Source organism: Capsicum annuum, chromosome 3, assembly GCF_002878395.1.
Source record: "Capsicum annuum cultivar UCD-10X-F1 chromosome 3, UCD10Xv1.1, whole genome shotgun sequence".
NCBI lineage: Eukaryota > Viridiplantae > Streptophyta > Magnoliopsida > Solanales > Solanaceae > Capsicum > Capsicum annuum.
In genome coordinates this window covers 252817473-252831428 of record NC_061113.1, presented here as the reverse complement: position 1 = coordinate 252831428, position 13956 = coordinate 252817473, and the positions used below count along the sequence as shown (strand labels likewise).

The 13956-nt window shown below is 35.2% G+C and overlaps 1 long non-coding RNA gene across 1 annotated transcript; it reads right to left on the bottom strand.

Annotated features, from left to right (window-relative positions):
• Positions 1–1610: 1610 nt before the first annotated feature.
• On the bottom strand, positions 1611–13649 carry LOC124897193. Its single transcript, XR_007053874.1, has 6 exons — positions 12884–13649; positions 6154–6215; positions 4192–4304; positions 3040–3326; positions 2316–2423; positions 1611–2197 (listed from the first exon to the last, which is right to left on the bottom strand). It is a non-coding gene; the product is annotated as an uncharacterized LOC124897193 (long non-coding RNA).
• Between the last annotated feature and the right edge of the window lie 307 nt (positions 13650–13956).

The window sequence follows — 13956 nt, the reverse complement described above, 5'->3', positions numbered from 1 at the left end:
AAAAAGCTGATAGCTAGTTTTTAAATCTTTTCTCACTTGTTTTGACATAAACTTGACTCAACGACAAGAGAAAAATAACAATGATTTTTATTTGAATAACCAACTCAAGAAAGATAAAACAAAAATAAAGAGAAGAAAGAAAAGACAATGAATGTCCCCATTTGAAACAAAGAAACAAAAATTTATCTAAAAATGATAGTCAACTCTAGTGATTATGCCATGCATTTTGGATCAGGCTGCCTGATCTTTTCACCCAAACTTTCTACCAATTGTTGTTGAGTTAATGGCCTTAAAACTGAGTTGTTTCCTTAGGTCAATTGCATTTAAGACCTTATTCGGCTAGTGACACCTTAAAGGATTTTTTCCAACAAGCCTCTCTCATTTTTCTCTCAGCTCACTATCGCCTTATGGTGCCCATGAGGGTTTTCACCAATAAGACTCTCTCATTTTTATTTCTCTCAACTTACCATCATCTTATAGTGCCCGCAAGGGTTTTCACCAATAAGACTCTCTCATTTTTATTTCTCTCCTAATTTCTTATACTGAGGAAGACAAGTAGATCCAAATACATCATTATATCCCTTGCATGCTTAGCCTCAACTTCCTCAAGATTGATCTGAAGGTCTTTCTTTGGTTGTAACTTGGCTTTTGGATAGGATTAGAAAGAAAAGATGGAATGAGGCCCAAACGACACTTGAAGTAGGGTGGGACTTACAACTTTTGGAATTGACTCAAACAACGAGGATTAACTCATGCCCTAGTTTCTTTTGACTGGGTGACACTAAATTGTTTATTTGGTTGGACCGAGCCCTTAGTAGGGCAGCCTACATATCTCACCCCTGAGAGAGGAGAATCAGGTCATGCGTAGTTCTGGCAGCTTGTTCTTTTGCTTGATTATGATTTCCTTTTCTTTTCTTTTATTGACTCTCTTTTTGGGATTTTTCTAACTTTATTTTGCTTGACATTCTTTTTTCTTTTTGGACACATTTTTTCTCTTTTTTTTTGATACCTTTTGACTTTATTTTTCGCTTGACAACCACTACAAAAAAAATCACATTTAGCAAGAGACCAATAATGTTGCTAATCAACAGAAATCCATCGCTAAATCCATTTAGAGATGGATCAGCGACAAAATATTATTCGTTGTTATATTGCGCGTTGCTAACCATTTAGCAACGAAAAAATAAAATCCGTTGCTAGATTTGCAACAGAATAGAGACGTCATATATCCGTTGCTATATTTTAGCAACGAATATATTCGTTGTTATATTTATAAGTGTCGTTACTGATTTCATGTTGTATTTTGTCATTTTGATTATTTCCGGACCAAATATTTCATTGCTAGTCTGTCGCTAAAACTTCCCAATTTTTGTGACAAAAAATATTTTCCTCAATCTGTTGCAAATGTTTTAGTTTGGCAATGAGTAATTTTGTCCCTAAATCTGTCGTCATTACTTTTCTTTCAGTATCTTTTTATTTGTATTTTGAATATTAATAGAATATTATAAAATTCTTATAATACCCAATATTCATATAAAAAAAGCCACATATATATAGATAGAAAAATCTTCTTATAATATCCAACATGCATATAAAAGAACCCATATATATAGATAGAAAAATTCTAAACATCCTCAATACCAAACATAGCAACATCTAAACACCTAAGTATGTCCAAAACATCCTCAATACCTACATCTATCAAGTGTAATTTTTTATTGCACAATTTTAAACGGTTCAACAAAATAGACCATCAAAAACTAACAACATAGACCATCAAAAACCAATGCACTGATCGTCAAAAGTATCACAACGGATGAAGATCATTGCAATCATCATTTAAGGAATCAAGATCGTCCAAAGGAGTAGCCGGAGGTGTGACAACTGATCGTCAAGAAACCAACTTCTGTACCTCTTCAATGACAATAGGAAAAAATTGATTTTTAAGTGAGGGAATCAATCGCTTCACAAACTCATCCAAATCCGAATCTGCAGCTAGTACCGATTCATGTGAAGCTGAAGATGAAGTCTTTCCACAAGAAATACATAGAGTTTGGCCGTAGTAGCCTTTGGCTTCAGATCCAAGACCAAATATTCTTCGCTTCTTTTCTCCTCCGGCAGCTTGGTAATATGCTTCAATTCGATCAATAACAGATTCTAATAATGTTTTTTCTCGTAATATTTCTTCAAATCTTTCCTGTAATAGTGGAAGTCAAATTATAATGGATTGTACTTACAAATTATTAGATACCGAAAAGTACTTTATACCAAAAAATGAGAATTAAGTAAACTACTACATTAAGATTTAATCTTACATGGACGATTTGGGAACGTTCATCAACGAAAGATTTTCCATCATGACCATGTGTGTGAACATGCAAATATAACTCACTTGGTGTCGGATCTCAACCCATTTCAGCAGCCTGTAAAAAAAAATTGTTGAGCATTGTACTAGAACAAAACTGCTGGAACATTTTATGTAAGCCAGAAATGTTTGTAAATCCATAATTCAAGTGGAACATAGTTGGTCATCAGGTAAATATTATTAGTCGCGTGGTCAGAACTATGTTATCCAATTTACATTGTTCTTACTAAGCAATAACTGGAAAAAGATTACTGAATTTCATTGCATCAAAATTACCGAGAACATATGCTAATAATGAACATTTGGAAATTTCCAGTCAGATTCCAGTGTGAAGGTTATATAAAATGAAAACCAGTCACATAAAACAGACAAGTAATTTCCAGAATCATAAGGTCTTGATTATACCCAATACATCTCGAAGAACATGTAAATATACGAATCCTCAGTAATATACCACTCTGCGACATATAAGCACAGTTTAAATTGCAGTTTTTCAGGTTACAAGACAACAACAAAACACAACATACCAAATACAACACAAGAGACAGAAACAGTGAGAAGTGATCAACATTTGAGATAAATAGTAAACCGAAACACAACAATAGCATAACGTTGAACTAAGTTTAGACTGTCTCACAACAGATTACAGTTTAATACATGAAATATATACTTACAAGTCTCTTTCGGTACTCTCCAATTGAGATAGATCCTCCCGTGTGAGTTCCAGCAGCGACTTCTTTGCCTCCACGATGATTTTGTGCATTATTTGGGACTTTTCAACACACTTTGGATTCGCCCAAAGTCGTTGCCAGCTTTCCCAGACATCTTCATGTATAAAATCTTGCCTAATCCCTTTCTCTTTGATTTTAGCAATGAAATTTCTATACACAGTTGTTGTCTTACTCTATCAGTGTTTCTTTACTGCTGCATCGGTAATGGAAGAATCCCAATAGAAGTGTTTCTAAAATAAATTTCCAAGATAACACATTAATATCATATTTATAAAAATGAGTACACTTTACAAAATCAATTATGATGAAGATTTATAACTTGAATTCCCTAAAATAGCCATCTTTTATGTCACATGAGACACCTTTCCAGTTAACTCCATTGTGATCAAGTTCACTTTTGAAAGACTCGTGTATCCTATTGGAGCATGCTTTAGAAGGTTGCCATCTGTATCAATGTGAAGACATTATTCCAGTTCGTAGATGTGTCTGGGCATCTACCCAAATTTGAAACATACCCATCTGGAAATTTTAAGCCTTTCACCCAATTAAACAAGATTGTGCTTGCTTCCTTGTCTATTGTATATACAGCTTTGGGATATTTTCCAAAAGCATCCTTTGCCAATTGAGGTCGATCACCGTAATTGATCATATCTAGACGAGCTTGTGGATTGTCTTTGGTTTTCTTATCAATATTGAGGACCGTATTGAATACATTATCAAAGAAGTTTTTCTCAATATACATAACATCGAGGTTATGTCGAATCATGTTAGAACTCCAATAAGGTAAATCCCAAAAGATGCTTCGTTTTTTCCATCCACAAGAAGTATATATTCATTGATTAACTTCTTATGCATCTAACTCTGTTACTTTTACTATCCCTAAATCACAAATTTGATTCAATATCTCTTCTCCGGTTTTGTAGGGTGGTGGTGATCTTTTGACAGTTCGACCTTTAAGAAAATTTTTATGATCTCTCCTAAATGGATGATATTGGTCAAGGAACATTCTGTGATAGTAAAACCATGATGTTTTTCGACCATGTTGTAATCTAAAGGATTGTGTTTCCTCTATACAATAAAAACAAGCAAACTTACCTGCAGTACTCCATCCTGATAACATAGAATATGCTGGAAAGTCACTGATTGTCCACATCAAATCTGCCCTTAATTGAAAATTTTGTTTTTGGAGATATCAAATGCTTCTACACCTGTCGCCCACAACAACATAAATCCCTTTATTAGAGGCTCCACATAAACATCAATTTTATGTTTGGGATTATTTGGCCCAGGAACAATGATAGTTAAGAACATATAAGCCTCTTTCATGCACATCCCTGGAGGTAAATTGTATGGAGTGACAATTGCTAGCCATGATGAATATTTTCTCCCAGACTGACTGAATGGTTGGAAACCATCAGTACATAACCCCAACCTAACATTTCTTTGTTCATCGGCAAAAAAAGGATGACTTTCATTAAAGTTCTTCCAAGCTTCAAAGTCTGATGGATGACGTATTACTCCATCCTCTTTTATACGTTCATGATGCCATGTCATGTTAGCTGCTGTAGTATGGGATACATATAATCTCTTCAATCTAGGAATCAAAAGAAAATAATACATCCTTTTTTAAGGGACCAATTTCCTCTTATGAGAGCCAACTAGACGCTTATACCTCTCCTTGCCACAAAATTTACAAGAGGTAAGATATTCATGGTTTTCCCAATACAATATACAACCCGATTCACAACAATCAATCTTTTCAACCGGTTAACCTAAGCTACGCACTAGCTTCTTAGTCTGATAATAACTATCAACTAATAGGTTATCTTCTGGTAAAGACTCTTTAAACAATTGCATTATTTGGTTAAAACCCTTCTGTGACATATTATTTTTCATCTTAGTAGTTAACATTCGAGAGATTACTGCAAGTTGAGAGAGCGAAGAACCAGGATACAATTTCGCATCAGCAGAGTGCAACAATTCATAAAAGTTTTGGTACTCTAAATTAGGCTCCCCATCCATCGAAGTTTCATGTTCCTCCTCAATTGAAGGTCAATACAGATGAGATGGTCCAGATTCAATATTGTTGTAATCATTGTTAAAGTTGGGACCAGCAGTATCCAAAATCATTTATCAATATAGATTATCATATCCCAATTCAAGTTGAGCACCATTGATCAAATCATTACCGAAAGAAATCTCACCTATCAGATCTGCTTCCCCTTGATGTTTCCAAACAAAATAGTCCTTAACAAATCCATCATGAAGAAGGTGATATCTAACCGTTTCAACATCCTTGTATTTAATGTTGCAACATTTTTTACATGGACATCTAATGTTGTTACCACTCATGCAATTTTGTTAAGAACATGCAAAGAGGATAAGGTTATTCACACCAGTAATGAATCTAGAGTTTATAGCCCCTCGGCCATCCAACCTATCATACATCCATCCACGCTCTAGATTATTCATATTCCTATTAATTTCGACATAAACGATATAGTTAGAGTTTTATATTTTAGTAATGCATACATCCAGGATTACCACTAAAGTGAAGAAATAATTAAATATCTTAACAAACTGGAATATATCTTTCAATTTTTACAAAGAAATAGAATATATCAGTCATTTTTCTTCTAAATAAACAAGAAATCACAAACATAACATATCATTCATTGTCCTTCTTAATAAGTGTTAGCGAAAAAGTTTAATTACATACAAAACTGAAACTTCTATCATTACAATCATAAGGCATGAGGCAAAACTCCCGACAAGAAGATTAAAACATCAAATTTCAGCAAAGTACATACCTAAAATCTGAACATTAAACAAAACCTAAAAATAAGTTGCAACTTTGTTGGCAAAAATAAACAAATAAAGTCTACAACTTTAACACAAAGTTAAATCACAAAAGTTAATCGGATTTAAAGCAAATCCTCAATCGGTAAGTAAAAGAAAATAGAGACAGTTTCACGAATAATGAAGAACACAAACGGCAATAGAGAAACATATGAAAAACTAATCAAAAATCATTTAAAAGGGAAAATATTATAGTACCAAATATATGCTAGCTCACTTTCTGGCACTTACTGGTATCCTTAATGGATCTCTCTGAAAACCTAAAATATAACATAACAATCAGATTAAGAAAGAACAACAACATAGACCAAATGTGATCCCACAAATGGAATCTTTGGAAGGATAAAGGCTAAACAGTCAACACAACAAAACAGAAAATGATTATGACAATTACACAATTTCAAAGGAACATGAAACATACTACATTTTATTGTTTACAGAAAATCAAAACAACAGTAAGCAAAAGTGACTCAAACTGTTCTATGTTTTCTAATTTTTTCAACATGCAACACACTAAGTACAACTTTACATAAACTTGTACATAAAAAAGACAAAACTAAACCACACAAATGAAAAATTTGTCAAAGAAATCAGAGATTAATGAACCTGGAACAAAAGATACAAAAAAAACATAAATAGAAGTTAAGAGGAAAAATATTATTCCCATGTCGATTAAATAACTACTAACACGACGTTTTACCACAACAATCGAACAAAGAAAATTGAAAAAGCTCAAAAAAAACACAAATAGAACTTCAAATAAAAAATCAAAAATCCTAACATAATCAGTGTATGCAAACAATGAACATTAAACCACAACCACAAATTTTGTTGAAGAAATTTCAGATTCATAGACATGCAACATTGAAATATCAAAAATTCCATAAAAAATAATTCTGAGAAAGAAAATACGGTTCCCATTTCGAGTAAATAACCATTTATCAAATTTTTAAACACAATACTCGAAGAATAACTAAAATAGCTTTAAAAACTCTAAACATATCATTAAGACGTCACCTCTAACATAGAAATTAAGTAATTAAAAGAGGAGAAACAACTAAAATTACGAGATATAAAATCTAACCTCTAATTTAGATTCAAAATTCGCCGATTGGCACTCTTTTCGACTGATATTGAGCGATTAGGGAGAGAAAATGGAAAGGGGACTGTTTTTGGAGAGAGAGGCGGATGATGTTATATTTTGAGAACAAAGTGAAATAAAAGACATAGCCCTAATATCAGGCTGGTAGGGTGACGGATTTAGCAACGGATATATAATCCGTTGCTAATCATTAATTAAATATATACCTAATATATTAGTAAAAAATGGTAAAATACTTCCAGCGACAGTATTTTCGTTTCTATTGCCGTCTCCACCATGTCAAAAAAAAAAATTCCCCCATTTTTGTCGCTAATTTTGTCACCAAAATAAAGGCGCCAATATTTACCGCCAAAAATTAGCAACCAATTTTATATTCCGTTGCCATTCCATTACTAATTAGGCTATTAATTTTAATTTCATTTATTTAGCGACAAAATTTCTATTTCGTTGCAATTTCGTCGTTAATTAGCGTCGAAAAAACCTTTGTTGCTATAAATCCGTTGCTAAACGCAGTTTTTTTTGTAGTGACCCTTTTTTTAGCTTTGCTGACTCTATCTTGATTCCAAAAGAGGGGTATGAAAGAAAATAACACTAAGGCTCAAATGGGGTACACAAAGGAAGACACAATGTATGGATAGCAGAATGAAATGTCTTCGTCATATCAATCATTGAAAATGCCAGTACACATCATGCAATATGAAAGTGAAAGATGAAGATCATTTCTGACACTTTCACAATACTAACTTTAACTGAGCATGTGTGCCACTACTTCTTCCGGGCTTTTCAAACACACAACTCCACCTGTGTTATAGATCCCTCACATCGATTGACTCATGCTTCCGTGAAGCTGATTATCTTCTTGTTTATCTTGATATAGGGATCACACGTCCACTATTTGACCTAATTGGGACCTGTCTTTCGATCGATGATCGAGTTGTTCTTGTGATTCTCAAAATAATTGTTTTAAATTGTCACCAAATGTCTCAGCACTCTATCTATTTTCTCATATGCTCTTTTTTTCTAACTTTAAGCCTCTGATTCAATGTTCATGCTAAACTGGATTTTAAGATTTGGCTAAAAATTCCACTAGCATGTCATATCACTTGAGTCAACATAAAATGTGCTATGTAAAGAAAACAAACAAACATATATTTAAAACACAAAGGAAAATGGGACACTTCATTTAGTTGAAACAAAAGATAGAAGGGTTTAAACATAAACAACAAAAGGACAAAATAAGATAAATCCAGAACTACAACCTTGAAATAATTCGGACAACAGAGAATAAACAAAATAAGCTACCAGACCCCTTCCTAGTAAGGAGAGGGGTGACTTTCTCAATTTCTCAGCCTGATATCTTAGCCACTAGTTTGCATATCAGCATCACTAGAGCTTTCCTCACTATCAATGTTCTGCACCATGATTGATTTATCTTGAATCATCTTTTCAATTTCTCTTTTCAAAGCACGACAATCTTCAATACTGTGACCCTAAACATTAGAATGATATCCACATCGTACATTAGGATCAAAACTTCTTAAATGTGGGTCAAGAGTATACCCAATGAGAGGTGTGATCATGCCCTACTCTACTAATCTCTGGAATAAACTTGCATACGACTCTCCAATGGGTGTGAAGCTATCCCTCAACTTCTGTCTCATTTCATTATTTGGCTTAAATTGAAAACCCGGCCTAGAAGGGATTCGGTATGTATGTGGAGTTGGAGGATGACTCGGCAGAGTTAGCGCGCGCCAGTGTGGGTAAAATGGAGGTTGACCATAAGGTTGCGCATTATACACTTGATATGGAGGTGGAGGAATGGGATAAAATGGATTTTGGTAAGATTCTATGGAGCTTGGGTATAAACTTAGGTTTGAGCCTGTGGGTAATGATGGTGTGGTTCTCTTGCCCGTGCCTGTTGTCCAACTACAATGGCAGATGCATCTTCCTCATTCTTCTTTCCTCCCACACTTCCCAAACCTTTTCGAATTGCTTGAGTAGTCACTTTTAATGTTGCAAAACTCACAATGCAACCCGTCATAATTCCATTCTCTATCATCTCCCCTATTTTGAGGACCTCAATAAATGGCTTGCCTAATGCACGTAAGAAGTATTGATAATATGTTTCATCCAACACTTGAATAAACACCTCCACTATTTTTCTTTCTTTCATTGACGGTTTTACTCTAGCAGCTTGTTCGTGCCATCTGATTGCATACTCCCTGAAACTCTCAATATTCTTCTTTTTTATACTAGTTAGGGATTTTTCATCGGGGATCAACTCCACATTATATTGAAATTGTTGCACAAATCCATTAGCTAGGTCATCCCAACTAATCCACTTGTCAATGTCTTGGTCAACAAACCATTCCGAAGCTAGGCCTGAAAGACTCTCCCCGAAATAAGCCATGAGTAATTGTTCCTTCCCTCCAGTGCCCCTTAGCTGGCTGCAATAGCGTCTCAAATGTGCTACAGGATCTCCATGTCCATCATACTTCTCAAACTTTGGCATTTTAAAACCAAGAGGAAGATGTACACCTGGAAACATGCACAGATCTTTATATGAGACACTTTTGTACCCCCCAAGTCCTTGCAAGTTTTTCATGGTCAATTCCAAACTTCTCAATTTTCTGGCCATTTCCTCTTGTTCTTCTGTCATAACAGGTTTCTTAGTGTTGGGAGGAAATTCAAGATGTTGAGTGCAGTCGTAAGGACCAGTCGACTTAAATGTGGGCTCGGGAGCACAATGCCGACCACTAAAAATATTTAATACAGGGTCACTTGTAGAGTGAGGAATTACAACCGTTGGATTGACATTAAAAGTAGAAGCTTCAGATGGGAGTAAGGCTGAAAAAGCATGAACAGCAGGCGGAGCCAAGCATGTGGTAATTTCGTATTGAGGAGTGGGGAAATGAATATTGGAAGTGTTTGGATACTATTGCCTCGGAGTAGGTCCTGATACATGTTGTGGCGTGTCAACCAAAATAGGAAATTGTGCATGTGACACTGGAGGCAAATTAGAAAGATATTCTAGATTATAGTGGAAATGGAGGAGGCGGCAACCCATTGGCCCAAGCTCAATGCATTTCTATCATTTGCTACCTTAATTTCCAGATCTCTTCATTAGCTCTTACATTCTAATTCTCCAAACTCCTTATCTGATTAGTGTCAACAAACTCGGTATCCTTGTTGGCCATAACTTTCTCTATGACTTGGAGCAATATGAATGACCAGCCAAAATACCACAAACCAACCACCTTAAACTAACTAGACAAGAGATAGCAAAAGCGTTAGAGTTCAATAATTATTCAAAACCTCTTTTTTTTCTTCTTTTTTTTTAAAAGGTCACCGAACCCAAGAAGGGTGCCTACTATCTCACTCCCGAGAGAGGAAAATTAGGCGTGCGTAGTTCGTGAAGTTTGCCAAAATGGCCAATTAAACTCTTTTTCCTTTTCTTGAAATTTTAAGAAGAAAAGAAAAATGACAAATTGTCAAAAGAATATACGAAAATCTTTTTTTGAATTTTTCAGCTTTAATAACCTATTAAAAATGAAACCTATGATTACCAAAGAAACTCTTTTTGGGTTTTCAATTTTGCACTTCATACGAAAATAAAACTTGAACCTATTAAAGGAGAATCTTTTGTAGTTATCTTTTATTGATGCATATGACACCTACTCTAAATGAAGAGTGAAAAAAATATTTTTGGATTTTTGAATTAAGATCAACCAAAAATGTAACCTACGAGTATTGAGGAAAATCTATTTTTTTTTTGTAATTTTCTTTTGAAGACATGTATGAAACACCTACTCTAAACGAAGAGTGAAGAAAATCTTTTTGAATTTTTTAAATAAGATTCCCAAACCAACAATAGGTTGTCTACATATCTCACATCCCGAAAGAGAAGAATCAGGGGTGCATAGTTCGTCCAGATTGGATAATTAAGGATTAAATGACAAACAAAACCCCGAATTGAGAGACCTGACTAAAGACAGATGATGAAATAAAATCTTTTTGGGTTTTTAATCAGAAACTAACGCCAACAACTATGAAAGAAAAAATCCTTTTGATATTTTTGTTATATAAAAATGTACAAAGCTCCTATTGAAAAGGAAAAAATATTTTTGGAGTTCCCGAATTGTGAATACTTACTAAAGAAACAAAAGGAAAATCTTTTTAACATTTTTATTTTTCGGGAAATGAGTGCAAAAGTAAAAAAACATTTTTTTTTTGAATTGTGAAAAACAAAAGCCATAAAGAACCCTAAAAACTACCAAATCTATTTTTTTTCACTCTTTTTTGTTCCTTTTTTTCAACAATTTCTTGCCTACACACTTTGCTTCTAACTCATGTTTTTGCCCAAATCAGTCTGTCATATGACCTCATTACCCTCAGAGATGTAAAATTTACCACGTAGGGATGCTTTAGAGGTGAGTCTCCTACAAAGGGCCACGTGGGTCCCGCTAGATCTCAATATGATGCAAATCTGTTCGGGGGAGCATATGATCGATAGTGGCTGCGCTAGCTTTCCACCCACTCCATACCAGCCGACGGCTCCCCCTCCTAAAAATAAGGGTGACTCAACTATAGGTCGTGTACACAGCGTGTACTACGGACTTTTTGCAGAAAGAATGACTCGGCTTATGCATATAATTCCAAATATAAAGCGGTAACACATACGATAAAAACTGTAAACAAAGAGCACGTAGGCACTCGACAATGAAACAAATAATAACACAAAACAACACAAACGTCTATACACCCATAATGCCAAACTAAGCCGATACAACTCCAAAAATAAGCTCAAATTCTTAAATGATCCCCAGCAGAGTCGCCAGAGCTATCACACCCCTTTTTCATACTCCAAAAGATTTGTTTTAAGTTTGAAAGGGTTTTTATTATTAAGTGACAAAAGAAAACGATTTGTTTAGAAAAGGATTTATTTTATTCAAAACTCAGAGTCGCCACTTGGCATAATCCGATGTGCCAAGTCACTTTTGGAAAACCCTTTTCAAAATGATTTTTGACTCTATAAAACTGATCTGCGAATAGAGATTCCGACTAAGGAATTCTGTTGATCGAGGGGAAGGTGTTAGGCACCCGTGGGTCCCGTGGTTTGACCACGGTCGCTCGGTGGAGCGTATCGGCTAATTTGACATTATGAATATATAAACCACACAAAATCACATAAAACAATCAATCAAACAAACAAACAAAACAAATCCAAAATTATAATGTCCAGTCCGATTATTACAATCCCGAAATAGAAAAGTGTGAAAATATAAACCTACTCTATTCTATGCTAATTCTAAACTACACTCCATTACTTTCTCCACCCGACGTTTCGGGCCTTGACCGTGCGCCGTCTTCAAGCACAACTTTCTTGGGAAATTCCCCGTATATAGAAATACAAATATATCGGGGCATTTCCCCGTCAAATGAGTACATTTAGATGTCAATGCATAAATACTAACCATTACACAAACATTTCATCATTCAACAATCACAAATCCTAAACTTTGTCTACCCAACTTATGTTTGCCTATTTTTGCTTTGACCTAAAACACAATACTATCGAGGTCGATTAACATCCATTTCAAGTCAAACAACCAATGAATCAAACTAACCAAAAATTTATCCCTTTTGTCAATTTCTAGTTCCGCCCCAAATTCATTCTCAATCAATGATTAACACATGCTTCGATTATCTATTCACCTTTCAAAATCCAAAACCAACATCAACCAACACACCAAGGATTCAAACATCTCAAAGAAATCATTCACATTCACGTAAAAAAAAGTAAAGGGAGATAAGATAGAATTGGACCTCTATGCCGCTTTCAAACTTGGAGTATTATTCTATTAAACGGGATAGAGTCCGCGTTGGAACCTCAATTCAAACCTCCCAATCTTCGATTTCACCCTTTTGTTCTATTTTATTCCCAGCCCGAACCAAACGAAATCTTGAAACAGAGAAGACTCGTACCCAATTCATATATATACCGTTACTGTTCCAATTGTTCTCCGGCGATTCTTGCTAGAATTAGACGATGGTGTCTCGGGCTAAACCGATTTGGCCGAAATAGCGATGGAGTTTTCTTTTTTCATCTTGTCAGAGCTCGACGAGCTCCGACTGTGATGAGAACCGGAGAAGACGGGTTGAATTGATGCAACAGTAGCATTTTTGGCAAAAATTTGCCGGAACAGTGAGCCCTCACCTATTTTCTTTCCTCTTTTTCTCAATTCTCGACTCAGTTTTCTCTCCTCTCTCAATCTTTTAGCTCAATTTTCTTGATCTCCCTCCCTTATCTCTGTTTCGCTTACTCCAATTTACTCTCACTGTGTGCTTGTGTGATGTCGTGGTATTTTTTGAGTGAAGATCAATGGGGAATTCTGTGGTGTGTGTACTCAGTGAGGGCCAAGTGAAGATGGAATGTTGCCCATGTTATGGTGTGTGCGTGTGAGCTTGTTGAGAAAAAAAATGGTGTGTTTTTGTTCCTCCCTTCCACTGTATCCGTGAATCTCTTCTATGAATGGATGTGTATCCCCTTTGTATTGTTGTCCTGATGTTTTTTATCTGTGGGCCCCTCTGTTGTGATTATTCCCTCCAAACAAAAAATGTGCCCCCCTCCCGTGTATTTCTTTGTGGGCAATAAAAATGAGAGAAGGGGGGTCACGTAAGTTGGGGTAGTGGGGTAGGGTAGATAGGTATGATAGTGGTGTGGTTTATTTGATTGGGTAGGTTGTTAGGATGAGGTGTAAAGGGGGTTAGGATAGGATAAAATTTGTTAGGGAGTTATTATTTTTGTATTTTTTTGGGAGGGGGGATAATTACTTGGTTGAGGGTACACGTTAGGATAAGGTAAAAACGTGAAGCTAATCTTTCAGAGGAACAAAATT